The 18936-nt window shown below is 36.0% G+C and overlaps 1 pseudogene; it reads right to left on the bottom strand.

The window, feature by feature from the left end:
• Positions 1-14891: 14891 nt before the first annotated feature.
• LOC143681611 (zinc-regulated GTPase metalloprotein activator 1A-like) lies at positions 14892-16225 on the bottom strand (annotated as a pseudogene).
• Between the last annotated feature and the right edge of the window lie 2711 nt (positions 16226-18936).

Raw genomic sequence — 18936 nt, 5'->3', positions numbered from 1 at the left:
ATAGGAGGGATAATTTTAGTACTTATGCTTTATCATCTTGCCAACTCCTGCATCTATATCTTATTCATTATTTTCTAGTTTAATTCTTTTTAAAATTTGCCTTTTCATTTTGTATTTCTCTTATTCATTTTCCACATCATTTCTTTGTTTTATTATGAACACTAGACTTTATTTCTTAAATTATTTTATATTTTGTTTTAAATTCTTTTTGAGTATGTCATATCTCTTTACAAATATTCCTTCTCTCCAACAATCTTTCATCTCTTTTCTGGGTTTATCTATGAATAACTTATTTGTTCTCTTAAAGTTTCTATTTTTTTCCAAAATTCCTTTAGCTTATTTTGAAATACTAATTATTTTATTAGTTATGAGAATCTTATTCTGCTATTATATTTTTTCTTATAATTTTAATGGGATTTTACTGTAATTATTTTATGTTGATTATATTTTCACAAGATGGTTTTCCTCCACTAATAATTGAGGAAGGTAGGCCAAGGTAGATTTCTAATATTTATAGTTCTAGGCATTTCTATTATTAGAGTGAACAGTTCAAAAGTATGGTCTTGAATGTTTTTAAGATTACTTCCTTTGTTTGCTTACCCATTTTTTTTCTGCACATTTCCCTTACTTTATTCCTAGGGTCTCTATCCTTATTATTCTGGATTCTAGTCTTAGCAGTGTTTCCACATTGCAGGGCTTAGAATTGATAAAGAGCATCATTTCATTTACTTATCCAGATGCATCCACACACTTTTCCTTTCTGCAATCCTTCCGTACTCATTCCTGAATTGAAGCCTGTGGTTCCCCCTTTCAGTCAGACTGCTATCCTGAAATGAACCACTGAATTTCCCATGCTAACTTGGAACTCCTCATTCTGGGATGCGTTTTATGTTGGTGATGAGATACATAAGTTTTTTGGCTACAAGGGACATCAGAAGTTCCTTTCCTTCCCTCTGCTTCCTTATGCATAGCTGCTAATACCAAGTGGGACTTATCACTGTTAGTGGGTTGCTTAATACATTCTTATTTTGGATTCTTGGGATCGTTACATAGATTTTTGTAGCTGTTGAATATGGATTGCTTTAACCTGTTTGCTCTGTCTGTTTCTGTTTTTGGAAGGAAGAGGGAGATTCCAATCTATGCCATCAGTGTTCCATCTTGTCCAAGATGCTGTGTTTTGTCTTGCTGTTATTGTCTGTATATATTTTAATCCTACCAAATTAGCATGTCCTTTTTCTTTTATACTCTTTAATTTTCTTCATAGACTTCTTTTCACCAATATCTGAGTTCCTCTTAATAATTCCGTGTATTAAGAGTGGGCATATTAATTAGTTTTGGAAAAAGTGGGATTAATAAGGGATGGTCATCATTTAGTACCTTTATTTTCACACCTTACCTTTTTCTTCCACAGTATATATAATGTCTCAAAAGAGAAATTATACACTATATAGGATGTCTCAAAAAAAGAAACTACATAAGGGTAGTATTTTCCCCCATTAAAGACAGAGAATATAGCACTGGAGAGAATTACAATTTTTGTTCAATAAAAGTTCATATCAAGGAAACTAGTAGGGATACACCCATGGGTTTTTTTAGAAAGAATTTTATTTAAAAATCAAGGCAGCATTAAAGCAGTTTCTATTATTCAAATTGAAATATTAGGGTTAGGCCAAGATACTTGCTGCCCTGACCATATCATAATTTTTCTATTTTTATTCTCCTGATATTTAATTACAAAGTGCCTCATTATCACAAAGGAAGAAAAGATAGATAATGCAGGAGGGTGTAATGAGTTGAATATAAATGTGTCATGACTGCACAATCTACTGTATGCACATAAAAAATACATATGATTTCATAAACCTTGGTTTTAGAGAATTAACTGGTATCAAGCTCAATGCACCTAGATTTTGCTTAGTCTTGATATCATGGTAGATGCTAATACAAAGACCTTTAATAATTCACACAAACAATTAAAATTATAAAGTAAAGCAGAATTTCAGTTATAACTGATTGTTACCCCAAATTGCATATTTCACTAAAGCAAGCAAATTACTCTTACACACACAGGATCAAATGCTTAGGAAAAGAATACAAGATACATCACCAGTTGATTAGTTGGACAAAATGTTTAGCTATTTAAATCGTATGAGTTTTGGGCCTTATATGAACACAATGGAAATTTTACTTTTTTGTGTGTGTCTTCTTTTGCCCCCTTCCCCCGAGAACTGTATTTGATGAGGCTGCACTTATTGAAGAAGTCTCAGAAGCCAATTTTATCCATGTATTGCCTTGTCAAATTCAATAACTCCCCAAACTTCCTTTACACTAAATGTTCTGTCATTTGTTGAAATATTTTGTATTTTAACCGATCTCGTTGTTTAATGTTCAATTGTCTAAATCATTTAAATAGTGTATTTTTGCTAAATAAAAAGTGCCTAGAGACAACAGGAGATAGAAAACAAAACAAAACAAAACCTGTGCTAGGAGCCAAAATGCTTGAATTTTGGAACAGATGTTGTCTTTAACCATCTTAGTAATTTTGGATAATTCACAAACTCCTTGAGCCTCACTTTGTCACCTAGAAAAGTGACAAAAGTAGTACCTACCCATCTTACCTCACAGTGGGGATATTGGGCAAATGAAATACCCTCTCTGAGCTTTGGTTTCTTTAACTGTAAAGTGAGGAAAATAATAAATTGCCTCATAAAGTGATTGTAAAAATTAAATGAAATAACTTCTATAAAGTTTTTAGCATAGCATCTAACACATAATAAATATTTTAAAAAGTTAGTTATTATTGCTGTAATTTAAATATATTATATGCATGTTATATATTACACATTAGGTTATTATTATTAGCTTCTATCTTATAACAACCCAGGATGGAAGATTGTTGGGGATCTGGGTGGGAGGCAATCTGTATAGCTATGGATGGGATTATATTAGAGAAGTAATAGGGTAGTTTATAGTTCCGATGAGATTTCATTTACTTTGTAGGAACACAGTATAGTTTATGGAAAGAATGTGCACTTGGGAAACCATCATGGCTCTGTGACAGTTAACTCTGAAACCGTAAGCAAGTCATCTAAGCTCTCTGGGTCTGTTTCTCCATTCAAAAAGTGAAGCCGATTGCCAAGGAGGGAGGGGAAATAACATGTTACTTTCATTAAAGCTAATTAGGGTTAGAACTAAAATCAGAATTCATGTTTCCAGAATTCAGGTCTCTTTCTTTAGCAGCTGATTGACTTTTGCTGGCTCCATCTAAAGTACTTCATTCATTAGTTCATGACACAAAGATTATTAATTATTATATGTCAAGTACTCTGTTAGATGCTACATATATATAATAGTGTGCAGAAACACACAGCATCTCTGACCTAATGGAACCCATGGTCTAGTAGTCTAACAGCAAGAGGCAGGCAAGGATGGTGGTGATCGTGGTGGTGTCCCATACTCAATCTTTATTTTTTATTAATCTTTAATTTTTTTTAGATACCAAAAGACACCAAACAAACGCAAACATTCTTAACTTTTGATCATTCCATTCTACATATATAATCAGTAATTCACAATATCAACACATAGTTGCATATTCATCATCATGATCATTTCTTGGAACATTTGCATTTATTCAGAAAAAGAAATAAAAAGAAAACAGAAAAAAATTCATACATACCGTGTTCCTTACCCCTACCTTTCATTGATCACTAGCATTTCAATCTAAATTTATTTTAACATTTGTTCCCCCTATTATTTATTTTTATTCCGTATGTTTTACTCATCTGTTGATAAGGTAGATAAAAGGAGCATCAGACACAAGGTTTTCACAATCACACAGTCACATTGTGAAAGCTATATCATTATTCAATCATCATCAAGAAACATGGCTACTAGAACACAGCTCTACATTTTCAGGCAGTTCCCTCCAGCCTCTCCATTACACCTTGACTAACAAGGTGATATCTATTTAACGCATAAGAATAACCTCCAGGATAAACTCTTGACTCTGTTTGGAATCTCTCAGCCATTGACACTTTATTTTGTTTCATTTCACTCTTCCCCCTTTTGGTCGAGAAGTTTCTCTCAATCCCTTGATGCTGAGTCTCAGCTCATTCTAGGGTTTTTCTTAATCCCTTGATGCTGAGTCTCAGCTCATTCTAGGATTTCTGTCCCATGTTGCCAGGAAGGTCCACACCCCTGGGAGTCATGTTCCATGTAGACAGGGGGAGGGTGGTGAGTTTGCTTGTTCTGTTAGCTGGAAAGAGAGGCCACATCTGAGCAACAAAAGAGGTTCTCTTGGGGGTGACTCTTAGGCCTAAATTTTAAATAGGCTTGACCTATCCTTTGTGGGGTTAAGTTTCATATAAACAAAGCCCAGGACTGGGGGCTCAGCCTATATATTTGGTTGTCCTCACTACTTGTGAGAATATCAAGAATTCAACTTGGGGAAGTTGAATTATCCCTCTTTCTCACCACTCCCCGAAGGGGACTTTGCAAATACTTTTTTATTCACTGTTCAAATCACTCTGATACCCATGTTTTTTGATCTCCAATGCCCTTATTACTTTCTTGAAGCCCTGTCTTCTCAACAGAAAAAGAGAGGCACACCAACTTATGACTTTGTTAAAACCAAAAAATGCACTTTGAAAATGTCCACTGGTTTCAAAGCACGGTATATGTTTGCACTTTATTTCATGTTAAACATTTTACCTTAAGGAGCCAGTCACAAAACATAAGCTATTACATTGCACCTTTGAAATAACACATTTGCTAATAATGATCTCCCTAACATTTTACAATATAATGTTGTATTCATCGTCTCCAAATCCAGTGGAGAAGTGGGCAAATTCTTGCACCCGATAGGTACGAAAAACAAACTCTATTAAGGTTCATAAACAGATGTGACATTTCCGTTGGTGAAGATATTTTCTTGATTTATTGAATCATCATGAATAAGCATCACAAACATTCTCTTTTATAGACACCTTTACAGGAAAGGTTGAAGCTTATATAAAATAGTTCAGAATGTCCCTAGTCTGAGGAAAAGAAAATATGTTTTACTCACTGATATCTGTCATCTCTCTCAACTTTGTTTTCCCTGTTCATTATTTATGTTTTGTATGTACTACAAGCTGGCCTTGTCTCTTTCACTATTCTCTCCTTAGCAGGCAATGGGATATCTCTGAGGAGTTGAAGTTTGGCATCCAATCAGATTAACAAATACGAAGTTGGTGGATTTTATTTGCATTGTTAATCAAATGATTAGGAAAGCTGTTGCATTTAGTAATCAAATTATAAGCAAGTGTTGATCAGTACCCTACCCATGATGCATCTAAATCAGATAAGAAAGAAATACATCTGAGACTCTACAATCCACAATATTTTTATGTTTCTATTTGTGGCTTCCCATGTAGCCCTAGAAAATAAGATGAAGAGAAAGAGAGTCTTTTCTAATGCCTCTAATTGTCTCTAATGGGAGTAGGATGTATTCTCTTATAATTTCCATGAAAGATAAAACAGAAAAAGCCCTGTAATTCTTTCATCAAGATAGACCTTAAACAATAAGTGCAATAAATGCATACTGATCATATTTAACAAAATCTCCCAGCACATCCAAATATGAATTAAAAATCAGAGTCAAAATTCATGAGTTAGAAACATCATTTTATTTTTATAGGAACTTTAAATTTTTCAAAGCACTTCCCCATCTATTTCTGCATCAAAAACAAACTTGTGAAAGCAATGAATGTGTCCACTGAGGCATGGCACAGCAATAAGTGACTTGGTGAAAATGCAGCCTAGTCTGTCCCCTTCGCCATGCTGTGAACTGATGTAAGCAATCATTATGATCCACACACATTAAGGAGCAAAAGCACGTAAGCCAGGCTTTCAACCCGTTGCAGGGATCTGTGCTCTTCTGCTCATCTAAACCAACACTACTGCCTTTAGTCTCTTTATAATATTATCTATAAATCCCTCCAGCTTTCTGATTGCACCATGATAGATAGCTAAATGAGATAATTCATTCTGCCTTTCTTTCCGTCAAAACAGTATCTTACCAGCCTGGAGAATTAAAAGTGCATTTTGTAGTTGACTGCTTTGGCAAACAGAAGGATAGAAATAGAGAAAATTGCCTGATCAGAGGAGCAGAGGCCTGCAGACTCGACACTAAAGTTCTAATGACAAGGTCTCACTGAGATCACTGCCACTGCCCCAATTATAAGCTATTTTCCCAATCCATTACCCAGCTAACCTTTAATTTTGATTAAATGAAATTGGGGGTCATGTTCTAACAAATTCTTTGTTAGCTTTCTTTACAGCTGCCCAGAAATGAAAGATGCTTTTCTACCTCTCTGCTCAGAAATGTATAAGTAAAATAAGAATTCCAAGCCAAGTCACATATTCCATGGGCACAGCTTGGACTTTTCATGAGATTGCCATACCCATCTTTTCACTTAGATATTTATCAAACCACATGAATGTTAGAAACACAAAAATGAGACTAACACAATTCCTCTATTATCTGTCAATTTTTAAAATTCACACAGAATTCAGGAAGAGGCAACATTGGAAAAAGACCTGGGGGAAAAATTTTTGGAATATCATTGAAAAGTGATATATGAAGAACATTTCTTTTTTGTTGCTTCTGGAGAAATTAAGGTTCTATGTACAGAGAAAGCTTAGATGGCTGTCTCAGTCCAGTAACATGCTGTGAAATATGAAAATATCTTCCCTGTTTTTTTCTATGCTTGAAGTTAGTGGCCAAATAGCATCAAGTATAATAGCTTGCACATAACACTATGCAGGTATTGTAATGCTGTAGGAGACTGATCAATTCTGAAAATAATACTACTTGAGGCATGAGAAAAAACAATGTCAGCCAATTTTAGAAACAGAAAGTTGATCAAAGTTTTTTAATTAATAAATTCAAAGTTTCACATTTCCACATTTCTTTAGATGTATTTTTCTTTAATTTTTGCTTTTACTTGAACACATTTAGGTTACAATTAAAATATAACTAAGAAGGACAAGAAACTTCATTGGACATTAAATGAGCTATAAAATTGGAAACCTGGTGTTAGACATACAGTGTACAGTAGATAATGGCATAAAATCTTCGAATTAAGTAACCCCTGTGTTGGCTCTCCAGTCCCCAGTGTAGGTTCCAGTGAAGCCTTTCTTTTCCAGGCTATTCCCCTTGTATTCCTAATCTTTAAGGCCTAATGGCACCACGACTGTGAATTACCTTCCTACCTCCACCTCTACTCCCTCCATCAAAATTTATCCATCACTCCTCAGAGTTAATCTCTCGAAAATTAACACTGGCTGCTCTGGGAGTCAATTCTCTCTTAACGTATTAATGAAAGAAGGCTATGGCTGACATTTCACTTTGTCTCAGGCTTTACTTTTAGGCCAGTGATCGTCAGTGTAGTTAATGCAAAGCCCTGAAAATAGGCAAAAACTTGTGCACAAGCACAGACCATTTTAAGGGATTCAAATTCAGATGCTCTTTCCTTAAACTAACTTGAGTAAGGCTTCAGAAATTTCTACCTTTTAACTCCCTCTTCACAAGGAGCCTTTCTCTACTCCAGAAAAAAGAATAAAAATCAACTATCCCCTAATTTTTTATCCCACACTTTTCGATAACCAATCTTTTCTTCTACAACATCATGAAATACACTGTAGCAGAGCAATTACATTCTTGAACTTTTGGGTTTGGCCTGGTGTCAGGGATTCAATCAGGACTCCCACAAAATATAAGTTCAAGTCTTTAACCCAGCCATATGGATGTGGACCCTGAGTCCTTTGAAATGTTTTTATTAGTTAAGGCGTGAGCTCATTTGCGAATAGGACCTTTAAATATACTATTTAGACAAAGCCATATTGAATCAGGGTCGGCCTTAATCCATAAGACTGAAGTCTTCATAAGGCAGAGGATATTTGGACATAGTCAGTCAGTAGGAGCCTGAAGGAGAAGCCCTGTAACAAGGCAGAGATGCAAGCAAAGGAGCCGCAAGGATTGTGGCAAGCCAGCACCAGAATGCTGCAGATTCCAGGAGAAATAATGGCCTGTCAAAATTTTGATTTTGAATCCCTGTTGTTTAAGCCAACCAGTTTGTGTTATTTTTCATAGCTCTGGCGCCTGAAGACAACTGAGTTCTAATCTCAACTGATTCATTTGTAAATTGTGTACTTTTATTCAAGTCATTTAATCCAGCAGTGTGCAAACTGAATGCATTAATGCTTTTCAAACTTAAAAGATTACAACAGTTTTCATATAATTAATATTCAGATCTCCCATCCACGTTCTTTCTTCTAAAAGAGGTCTAATCTGAAAACCCTATAACCAGGATATCGTTCAGATTCTCCTTTCCAACTTTTTTACAAGCATGTCCCTGTGAATGAGATTCTTGTGAATGAAAAACAAAGAGAGCACTCAAGGAGTAAGAGATATTAAAAGCAATGGAGACTGACTTCATCCAGGGGAAAACCTACTCAAGACAAAGTTTGGGCCCTTCCAGAAATTGCAGAATTGAATGATCCTTCTTCCAGGGTATCATTTCCAAATCTGAGGTCATTTAAGTTTTGTTTCATCAAATATGCAGGACAAAATTGAATTATCACCTGATATACCACCAAAAATAATAACGATGGACTAAAATGACCTTGGTTTAAATTTAAAAGGGACTTCAAAAAAAAATGACATGTCCATCATAAGCTTATTAATTAGTGTGGAAAAAAGTATCAATAACATCTATGAAAATATGAAAAATAGGAATAGGATTGATTGTGAATCCTGTATTATTAGAGTGAGAAGAATCATTTTTAGATATATGAAGGACATGAGTAATATAGTCCCATTTACATTATATTAATAGATGCAGTTATGGTAAAATTTTAAATTTATACATATAATACTTATTTGCCAAATGTTTTACGTATTTCTGTTGCTTGGATAAATTATGAACTAATAATGATGACAAATATAACTCAATCCTATAAAAAATTGAACACTTAAAATCTTAGGTTCGTATGAAATAAAAATAAAAAATTTAATTTATAAACATGATTTTCATGCACAGAAATATAGAGTACTCTTCTGATTAAATAACCAATAAAGACATATAAACCTAAAATATGTTACTTCAGTATAAGATTCTTGAGGGCAAGTGAAATGCAAATCAGGCTCAAAGATAAAAAGAAATTATTAAAAATTTCTGTAGATTTGCAGAAGAGCTTACTGTGTAATTTTTAAATGATTATAGATATGAAAGTGCTATGGTATTAGAGTTCACTGGAATTTTAAATGTAAAGGTTTATGTAAGATTTTAATTTTTAAAATGACAAAATTTACAATATGTCATAAATCACATTCTTTACTTCGATTTAAATTGCAATGACATTTTTTTATATCAATTTTAAAGTATTTTCAAAATACTCTTTGGGAGTAAATAAGCAAGATGTTTTGAAGGTGCTTTTTCACGAACACCTTCTGATTTTCCTGAAGACTGAATTCCCTTAGTTATTCTATTTTGCTTATCCCCCAATTCTTAGTATCTAATCCAATGCTTGGCAGATATTTGTAGCTCAAATATATTTTTCAAGAGAATGGATATTATTATACAATTGGAGTTGGTCCTCAGCAAATTGAGATTTCAGCAAATTACTTTTCTTCAGCAAATTATTTTTGAAGCATTTTATTACACTGCACCTAATTTCGTGTTCAACATGGGCTTCAAGGATATTGTCTAAAACATACAGTTTCAGATGAACATGGCTTAATACGTCACACTTGTAGACAGTTGCATTTTACAAGGGAAATCCAGAATTTCAATTTAAATTAAATTCATTAAATATTTCTTAAGCTATTACTACATACCACTCATTTTGTTAGGGGACATTGATAAGTTAGTGATCAAGGTAGTCATGGTTTTAACCCTTCCGTCCAACTATAACTACTGTTAACATTTTCCCATACATCCATCTTATGGAAGGACAGATATTTTGAAGATGCCTGAGCTTTGAAGGTAAAGTCAGGAAAGAAGGTTCATTTGAGGGGAATATCCCAGAGGAGGCAGCTGGGATAAGGATCAGAGGCAGCAGCAAGAGGTGGTGCAGAAGCTCACTCAGAGATAGGAGCATAGAAGGAGAGCGATGGTCTAGGGCATCATCTTTGAAGAAAATCTTGTGTCTGAGAGCCTTTGTTTTCCCAATCAGAGCCAAGGCAGAGTCATCCCCTAGTGTGGGCTGGAGGTCAGGACTAAAGTGTCCAGTCTAGAGTCACTGCAATGGCGTCTCTGCCCTCTGAGGAGGGCAGTCTCAGCGTCTGAGAGCTTGGAGATAAGTTTAGAGTGTTTTACTTAACAAAGTAGAGAGTATACCTGCTCGTTATTTTTTTCTTTGCAAATATTTAGAAAATATTTTGCTCCTTAAAGGGGATAGGTTTCAGTTACCTGCAAATTTTACTTATGATGCCTCTTTTTCTTTAATGATCACAGACAGATGATAATAGTTAAAATGTATTGAAAACCTACATGCTGCCACTCTTCATAGAGCTCTGCGTGGTTACTTGCTCATTTAACCTTTACCATAGTCCGATGTGGTAGCTACTAGTATTTTCCCCATGAATAAATTGAAGCACAAAGAGAGAAAAAAAGAAAGATAGTCATGGTTTTACTTCAATGGAAATGACATTATTTAAAGAGCACAGTTGCTAAACAAGAACTGACAGGCGTGACGAGGATCAGGTGGGGTTCGGAGGCATAAGGGTATAACATGGTCTATGAGATCAGAGACAGATCAGTGGTGAAGAAGTCCAAAGCATTCTATGTTTATCACTTTAAAGGTAAAAATATGCATATTTATGTATAAGCACATATTTAAATAACTTAGTAAAATAATATGTACGAAGGCCACGGTAGCTCAGTGGCAGAGCTCTCGCCTGCTAAGCCAGAGACCCAGGTTCGATTCCCGGTGCCTGCCCATGCAAAGAAAAAAATTTAAGAAGAAGAAGAAGTAAGATTGTGTGTGTGTGTGTGAAGAGATGGTGCTAAAAAAAAATCATTTGCACTATTGAGCATCTATAATGTTCAAAATTATGTAGCAGACCCGACAAGAAATAAAAAGTCAAAGATGTTTGGAACCACCTCTCTTGCTTATTTAGTTCCACCAAAACCTGAGGCATGATTAGAAGTTTATAACCTTAATTTCTCAATGTAGCATATGCCCAGTTTCTAAGATTCTAAAACTCTCCTTCATCTGCTTAGAGTATAAATATAACTTCAGTGAATTTAAAATTCTGAGGCATACCAAGATTGCCTTTAATTCTATAATCATCTCTCTTCTCCCTCCCAAAGTTATGCCAGACTTTCTATCTATGTACAGCAAAGTATGAAACCCTTGGCCCTTGTACTCATACAGAATCAATTTTTATTTCCTGTTACACTAACAACTGAATACTTGTGATCTCAGAAAAATTATTTAACCTCTCTACTTTAAAATCCTCAAAGCAAAATAAGACAATGCTGCCTAACTCACAGGGTTATTTAAAGTTCTAAGAGAGATAATGACAATTAACATGCCTATCATATAATTGTTGTTAAACTCATGTGAGGTCCCTTATCCTTTAGATCTTTGTTTAATATGAATATACATGATTTTATAGCACAACCTGAGCTAAAGTAAATATGGTTTTGCATTTTAATCTTCAAGTTTAAGAATAGAATTAAAAACCTTGCTATATGTGTCAGAAGGTACAAGAATTCAGTGTAATTGAGGAAAAGGCAAAGGGATCTTAACTGGAGCTTCTAAATAAATCATAAAAATCACTGCTTATTCTGTCACCTTGGGAGCTGAGACTGGATGACAGAAGTATTCATATTGTTTCCTAACAGCACATACACACATGTACAAAAACATGTATCGTATTTACACAGACTTGAGAGTGGACAGCGTTCAAATGGTTGTTTCACTCTCATTGACCAATTTTTTCAAGATTTTGCCTAATTTCTTTAAGGCCCTGAGCAATTAAGTTAGTTTTTATTTTCTTGCTTGGTTTATTAGTTATTTTTGATCACCGGAAATAGCTCTGGGAGAAAATGCTTCGGAGAATCTTATTTCTGGTAGTATAGTAGTATAGTTTTCTTCTAACTAAAATGAAACCTTCTGCTCAAGTACCAGAGATAAAACAGAAACTTGATTTCCTGGGTGACTCAAGGCAGCAGCTAATTCGTTTTCAGACTTGTCACTGTACAACGTAAATGAGCTTACCAGAAACTTAAAGTGATCCTCAAAACGTCAGCGTGCTTGATCTGGAAAAAGTTATTGTTCATCTGAGGAGATTTCAGTTATTTCCACCTTACACTTTTTTATTTATACAGTTACTCAGAGGGCAGAAATTGTGAGACGATTTTTAATCATGGCAAAATGTAGTAGTGGCATTAAAATATAAGTTGTCTGTGAAATAGTAAGATGGCCTGGATTTATGGAGAAATAGCTGGAGGATGAAGATATTTTCCTAAAGTATCAGTGGAAGCCCATCTGTGCTCCGCTGCCTCATAATGTCTTAATTCTCAACCTTATTGTCAAGAGCTCTCAGCAAAGGTCATCAAACACACAAACAAAACCAAATGTTAGAAATGGAGATAAGGGAAAATATGCATGAATCACAGCATTGTTCTCTCCCTGTTCAGAGGAGCAAGCAGAATATATACATTTTTCTAAAAACTACTATGTATTAAAGCAATAAACTCACTCATCCCAGAAACTACTGTGCTTCCTTTTCCAAATTCATGTTAATCTTTTTCACCTCTCACTGATTTTTTTATTTTCAGTGTAAAAATTCCCCTGAAAAGAAGTGACAAATTGAAAGAATTTATTCTTATGTCAAAGGACAGAGAATTCAGATTTATTTTTTTTGTTTTCCACCTTCTAAGCATTGTGCTTTTTTAGAATATGTGGGATAAAAATGACATAGACATAACCTTAAAAAGAGAAGCTTTAATTGTGGGCACACAGACTCCTAGGTAAAGTGAGTGTATTTGTTTGAAGTGCTTTAGCACTCTTTCAGCACAGTTCAGAAATTAGTCTCCTGGGAGAAGGCAAGGCTCTCCTGGTGCTTACAGAGCATCTCCCTTGGGGGGTACTGATAAATGGTCTCTGCTGGGTAAAAGATCAAAGATAAGATGCCCTGATATTTCTAATGTCAGAAAACCTTTGATATTCACAACCCTAAAATGAGAGAGGACACAAAGGAGGACAGTACTTAATTTTGTCCATGGGAGAGACAACTGGGAGCTTTATGATGCATCCCTGCCACGACAATTGTACTGAGTATGGAGAAGTCAAGAAAGAGACCAGATGGAGGCAGGGAGGATTTTTGACAAGGGCTGTATCAGTGACTGCCTTTCAGGCACATGTCACAAATTTGGGGTTCAGGCCATTCTCACTTTGGACCAACTGGCTCCAAATCTGGGGTTCCCATTAGTACCTTAGATCCAATAATTTGCTACAACAACTCACTGAAATAACTATACTCACGATTCTCATTTTATTATAGTAAAAGTATGCAAATATAATGAAGCCAAAAGAGGATTTTAGTGGTCTACATATTACTTAGCCACGAACTTTGCAAGCTCTTAGTTAAACCCAACAAAGATATATTAGCTTAAGAAACGTAAATTTCTGGCAGTCATGCTTAATTTTTCCCCTATAACTACATTTAAATCTGTCACAGGATCTTAGCCATCAACATTGCCTATAGGCTCAAGTAAAATCTTGAGTATTAAGCCAGTTTTGGAAAGTGAGAGAAAAGAAACCAAGCTAACTGCTGAAAAAAAAGAAAAAATACACTTATAAAATGGATTGGAGTTTTAGAGTAAAAAGAAAAAAATGAACAGCACGATAAAGATAAAGATGGTCTGAATTTTCAGCCCATCTTTTTACCAGAAATGGGTAACATGAGCGGCGGCCCTCAGACTACTAGCAGGTCCTAGAATTAGGTAAAAGCTTCAGCCTAGTAAAGCCAGAACTAAGAAGGGAGAAAGACTACTGTTAAAAGGACTAAAACAAGTTTATGTTTTAGGGCCATATTTGTTTAATGGGCAGTGATGGGAGAATCCCTTTATTTCAAAATTAGAAATCAAAAGTTTTTTTGATGAAAACACTTGGTGTCATTTTTTTAGAATAACAAAAAATATTTTACTAAAACATAAGATTTTCAGAAGTTTCCAGACAAGCCGTACTAAAATGGTGACAAGCATTTTTTTTGAAGGGAAGATTCTACATTTGACAGCAAAGTCGCAATGTTATTAGTGAGGGCTGTGATGTTTGTTTAATGTTCTTTTTGTTCAAACAGTCAAGCTTGTCCATCTACAGCATCTAAATACACTCAGATTTGGCTAGAGGGTATGTTCTAAAGAACAACTGGTTAGCCACTTTCAACCAGTGCATTTAATGAGGTCATCATTAAAAAGGCAGGCGAGTGGTGAGGAACTTATAAAATAAAATAAAAATAGAACTAACTCCCTCTTCAAAAATAAAATAAAGAAAAAACACCCACATTCCTGTAGCTAACCCTGACAACTATCTTCATTCACAGTGCTTTACACTTAAACCACGATGGGGGAAACAAAAGCAAGAGAGGAGCCACTGCTTTTAAACATTTCACAATAAATCAGATGATACTTCCAGCCTCTGCTCATACTTTAACAGCTGTGAATCAGGACAAGACGTAGATTTGTTAAAGCACATTTAATCACCAAAGGACTGTAGATATCTGGGCTTTTATTTTGCAATGTTTTTAACACTGTATGCATTAAATGCAAACAAAAAAGGAAGAAGTTTTGGCAGAACAGGAGAAGTGATGCACACTTGATGATCAGATCGATTTAAATATTATTCATGGCATATAGCCCAGTCCATTCTCTAGCTGTTTCTGTGGCTTGGGCTCGCTGGTCTTCCACTGCTCTGCGACATCATTTGCTAATGAATCATCTAAATTGGAAGCACTTAACAAAGCCTGGATCGATAGAACTGTGTGAATCCGCAGTACTGGGGACCACTTATTTTTCAAAATATCTAAATGTATTCTTCCCAACTTGTCTACATTAGGGTGATAAATTTTGATCATGAAATGTAATTTAGGGGCTGCCACTGGGTATTCTTTTGGAAGGAATGGTTCAAGTTTAAAAGTCCCTACTTCAAAAGGGGAATCCTGGGGGTAAGCAATGACCACACGAAAATAACAGGCATTGCTCTCACCTGGTTCTGCTCTAATACTGGGAACTGGTTCTGCAAGCAAATGCTGGGTTTCCTTGATGATCCTGCGGGGCAACCTGCCTATCTTGTCTTTGGCCTGTGGTCTTGTCCATTTGGTGTAATTTTGATGATTTTACTACTGCATCATCAGTCATCATCAAGTGTAAGTGATACTGGGTACCTGAAGCTGACATCAGGGAGAGGTGCCAAAGGAGATATTACAACTTTGTACACTGGTCCCCGGATTAGGATGTAACTATCTCTTATTCCAGAGAGATTGTCAAAAGCATGAATATCCAATGCATTAGAGAGAACTACTATTGACCTTTGTGTTTCCAAAATTTTTCCTAATCCATTAATTGAGATAATGGTTGTCCTTCATTTGCTTAAATCCTCTTCTGGAACCAAGTCTGTTTTATTGATTATGATGATATCCATCAAAGCAACCTACCCAGTAGCTTCACTGATAAAGCCTTCAGCTTTTTCTTCTGATAAATGTTTTAATCCATATTTTGAGCCCACAACAGTTATGATACCATCAAGATAAATATCATCCCTAATTCAGCATCAACCCAAAACATAGAAGCCAAAGACCAGGATCTGCTAATCCAGTGGTTTCTAATAGTATGTAATCAAATTTCCCCTTCTTCTGCATCAAATTCTCAATAGCTATAAGGCCATTGTCCTTTACTGAACAGCGGAGGCAACCATTTCTAAGTTCTAGCTAGTCTTCACACAGTTCTCCATCCTAGCTGACCGCTAAGGATTTCTTCACTGCACTTCCTTCCCCAAATTCATTCGACATAAAGGCTACTCTTTTACTATGTAGTGCTGTCAAAACATAGTTCAGAAGTGTTGTCTTTCCAGCACCTAAATACCCAGTGATAATTGCAACTGGGATCTCGGCACCAGGGACAGACTTTTCTTCTCCCTCATTATTCTTCATTTCAGTGGGGATTGTCATGGTCAGCTTCATGTGTCAATCTGGCCAAGCGGTGGTACCTGTTTGTCTGGTTGAGCAAGTGCTGGCCTGTCTGCTGAAATGAGGACATTTCATAGAATTAGATCATGAGCATGTCAGCTGCACCCACAGCTGATTCCATTTGTAATCAGCCAAGGGGAGTGTCTTCTGCAGTGAGTGATGCTCAATCTAATCCCTGGAAGCCTTTTAAAAAAGATTCAGAAGAGACAGGCTCTCTTCCTGCTTTGGCTGGTGAGCCTCTCCTGTGGAGTTCATCCAGACCCTCCATCAATATCGTTGGCTTCACAGCCTGCCTTGCAGCCTCTGCCTAGGCCCTTGGATAAGGTGGGACGGCTGCTTTTAGAAGCCCCAAGGATAAATGACTCTCAGACTTTGAAAATCTAATGGACTTTGCCCTGAAGGTTTTCAAAACTGCTTGGGTCTGGTGACCCCTGAGTTCCTTCCTCCTTACGGAAATGTGTATATGGATCCCTTAAATGTTCCTCCTTTGTATGTTGACAGAAAATAACTTGTTATGAGTTTTCAAAGGTCCAGAGCAAATGGAGAAAATTTTGCCTTAGGACTGCCCATGCCTTTAAACTAACTTTAATGAGACTTTGTACTGATTTTAATCTTGTTTGAATCTTGTATTTGAAATGTTACTAAAATGGTTTAAGATTCTCTGATATTGTTATGAAATTAATGTATTTTGTATATGGGGAAAACACGTCTTTTTTAGGGTCCAGAGGGTGGAATGTGCTGGATTGAAAGGATGTGTGTCTCCTAGAAAAGCTATGCTTTAATCTTAATCCCATTTTGTAAAGGCAGCCATTCCAACATGTTTGGCATTAACCATAAACCACAGCAGCATCACCCCACTCTCCAGTATCAAAATCTGTTCTAGTTTGCTAGCTGCTGGAATGCAATATACCAGAAACAGAATGGCTTTTTAAAGGGGGAATTTACTAAGTTGCTAGTTTACAGTTCTAAGGCTGAGAAAATGTCCCAATTAAAGACATCTATAGAAATGTCCAATCATAGGCATCCAGGAAAAGATACCTTGGTTCATGAAGGCTGATGAAGTTCAGGGTTTCTCTCCCATGTGAGAAGGCACATGGCGAATACGGTCAGGGTTTCTCTCTCAGCTGGAAGGGAATGTGGTGAACACAGTGTCATCTACTAGCTTTCTCTCCTGGCTTCCTGTTTCATGAAGCTCCCTGGGAGGCATTTCCCTTCTTCATCTCCAAAGGTCGCTGGCTGGTGGACTCTGCTTTGTGGTGCTGCAGCATCCTCTGCTCTCTCTGAATCTCCTGTCTCCAAAATGTTTCCTCTTTTATAGGACTTCAGAAACTAATCAAGACCCACCCAAATGAGTGGAGACTTGTCGTCACCTAATCCAGTTTAACAACCACTCTCGATTATATCACATCTCCAGGGAGATGAGCTAATTACAGTTTCAGACATACAACGCTGAATAGGGATTAGAAGAAACGGCTGCCTTTACAAAATGGGATTGGGATTAAAATACGCCTTTTCTAGGGGACACACATCCTTTCAATCCTGCACAGGGACCAATCCAGGACAGTCCTCCTCCACTTGCTCCTCTGCCTCCACCGTGGAGCCATTACCTTGCGACATTCGGTTTACCGCGCACCTCCGCCTCCTCAGCTCAGGAACTGGAAAGGAATCAGGACAAAAATGCCCAAACCCACACAAGAGTTTTGAGCTCAGGGCCTTCCTTTCTTCTTAAATTTTTACCTGCTCTCTCCACCCATAGCCTGCAATACTACCCCAGGATTCCAGTTCCTGGTTGGATCCCTAGTATCTACTATTAAGTACTCTTGATCTTGGCTGCCTAGTCTCACTTCCTAACTGGGTCTCCACTTCTCATAGCTGAGGACTGGACGAAATGAAACTCTTGTTTGGACGGACTGTCAACAGACTCTATATCCTATGCCTAATTGTAATACCTGAAACCAGCATTCTTCTCCAGTGTGTTTTGCAACCTAGTGGAGCTAGTTACTGAGTAGCAGCTTCTGCTATGTCTTCCAAGTTTCTATCCTGATGTTTCATGGTCTATGCATTATTGACACTAATTTAATGAACAAATATGGATCATTAAAGCAAGCAGATGTTTTATCAAATTATCACACTATCAAAATGATTTATTCGCTATTTTTTTCTTTGAAATGGCCGTCCATTCTTATAAAGAATATATCCAGGAGCCTCACAAAGCAGATTACACTGAATGAAATTCTTGCTAAAGACAGAGATTTGAGATTAAATTGAGGATGGCAAAATTAGTTTTACTGAGGAAAAGTTGTGAGTTCTTTTTTTTTTTAATTTTTTTTATTAATCAAAAAAAGAAAAGAAATTAACACAACATTTAGAAATCATTCCATTCTACACATGCACTCAGTAATTCTTAGTATCATCACATAGATGTATGATCATCATTTCTTAGTACATTTGCATCGATTTAGGAAAAGAACTAGCAAAACAGCAGAAAAAGATATAGAATGTTAATATAGAGAAGAGAATTTAAATAATAATACTAATAAAAAAATATATATATATAAAAAAAGGAAAAAGAAAAAAAATAAAAACAAAAGATACAAACAAACAAACAAACAAAAACTATATTTCAGGTGCAGCTTCATTCAGTGTTCCAACATAGTTACATTACACTTAAGTATTATTGTGCTGTCCATTTT

This window comes from Tamandua tetradactyla, chromosome 1 (assembly GCF_023851605.1).
Source record: "Tamandua tetradactyla isolate mTamTet1 chromosome 1, mTamTet1.pri, whole genome shotgun sequence".
NCBI classification, from domain to species: domain Eukaryota; kingdom Metazoa; phylum Chordata; class Mammalia; order Pilosa; family Myrmecophagidae; genus Tamandua; species Tamandua tetradactyla.
The sequence above is the reverse complement of the archived record's forward strand: the minus strand, read 5'-3'. Positions and strand labels throughout refer to the sequence as shown.